At 56.7% G+C, this 1,401-nt stretch overlaps 1 protein-coding gene across 1 annotated transcript in view; it reads right to left on the bottom strand.

The window, feature by feature from the left end:
• Positions 1-1,395, bottom strand: part of NUAK1 (NUAK family kinase 1) — a 94,637-nt gene extending 93,242 nt beyond the window's left edge. The window contains exon 1 of the mRNA XM_045290739.1: positions 1,381-1,395. The gene's annotated coding sequence lies outside the window, so the exon portion shown is untranslated. The remainder of the gene's footprint in view (positions 1-1,380) is intronic.
• Between the last annotated feature and the right edge of the window lie 6 nt (positions 1,396-1,401).

Raw genomic sequence — 1,401 nt, 5'->3', positions numbered from 1 at the left:
GAAAGTGAAAACAATGACACCTCCGCCCAAGGTGAACTCTGAGCGCATGCGAGAGTGTACGACTGAGGCAGCTTAAAAACCTACCCAGACAAGGCCCCCCACAGACTTCTCTCTGAGGTGAGGATCAGGCGATGTCAACCCAAACAGTGACGCTAAGAAATGAGTGGGCTGTCCAGATTATGCGAGGCCCCCTGAGAATTTGCACAGTGAACTCTGCTGAGGGCTGCCTCCACAGAACTGTCCCCGGGCAGATACAAAAGAGAAAACGTCAGTATCAAGCAACAACTTCACCCACAGCTTCATTTCGCTTGTTTGTTAAGTTTACAAGCCACCTTGGGGCCTGAAAATACGCCCCACCCCAACCCCCAACGACAACAACACTCAAGGAGTCCCATCATTAGCTCCTGATGCCGACCCTAAACCGATGAGAATAGATCCGAGCTGCTTCAAACCAAAGAGCTGTGTTCACTTTCTGCCACACACCACACAAAATCAGTCGGCAACAGTCAGACACTTTGAACCCAGCCCTCTTGGCACGGCCAGTCTGGATTTCAAGGGCCTGCAGAAAGGAAAATGCCAACAAACGGATGCTGGCACAGGGCAGAGACCCCCCTAAGGCACTCAAGGCATGGGCCTGGGCTCTGCACTAAAGGGGCTGGGACCCTGGCAGGGTTTTAGCTGTCAAGGGGATGGGCCTGGCTGCGCCAGACACCTTCCGACTCATTTAGAAGCCCGGCAGCCTGAGCCTGAAATGCCGAGACCGGAGTGACTCGGCGGCTCTACAGATGCACATGGCCACGGGCAATTCCGTGCTCCCTGGAGCCTGGACACAAACGGTCACAGCCCAACGCTGGCCACAGCCCTGATGCTGCCTTCCCCAAGCCTCTCTCTTCCCCAAGTCTCTCCCTTCCCCTCCTTTGCGTATACCTCGTCAGGGGGCACGTCAGGGAGGATGCTGAGAGGCGTCGGTCAGTGGGTGGGTGGGTGGGTGCAGGAGACAGCATTATTCTAGAGGACCTGGGACTTGGGGGACCGGCTCTGAGCCGTGGGTATGGGTCTGGCTTTGGAGCTGAAGGCGTGAAGGCGTTCCTGGGCACGGTCTGAGTGCATGCCCGGGAGGGAGACCCCGACACTCCCAACGCTGCGAAGTGTTTGTAAATCATAAACACTACTTTGCTGCTGGGATAAAAAACCCCCAAATATGTGCAGACAGGATGTAACAAGTGTTTCTGGAGAGAGACACGCCTGAGTCACGGGGCGCCGGGGGAAGAGTGAGGAGTCTGTCAGGGGTGCCCTCAGACTCCCTCTCTCAAAAGAGCACCCCAGCACACACAGACCCCCCCACCCACCCCTGTACCATGCGCCCTGGGTCCCACTCACCACTCGGCCGGAAAACCTCTC

The sequence above is a fragment of the Echinops telfairi genome, unplaced genomic scaffold (genome assembly GCF_000313985.2).
Source record: "Echinops telfairi isolate 266 unplaced genomic scaffold, ASM31398v2 ScPeMD7_2;HRSCAF=8, whole genome shotgun sequence".
Classification (NCBI taxonomy): Eukaryota; Metazoa; Chordata; class Mammalia; order Afrosoricida; family Tenrecidae; genus Echinops; species Echinops telfairi.
This window is presented reverse-complemented; position numbering and strand designations above follow the sequence as displayed.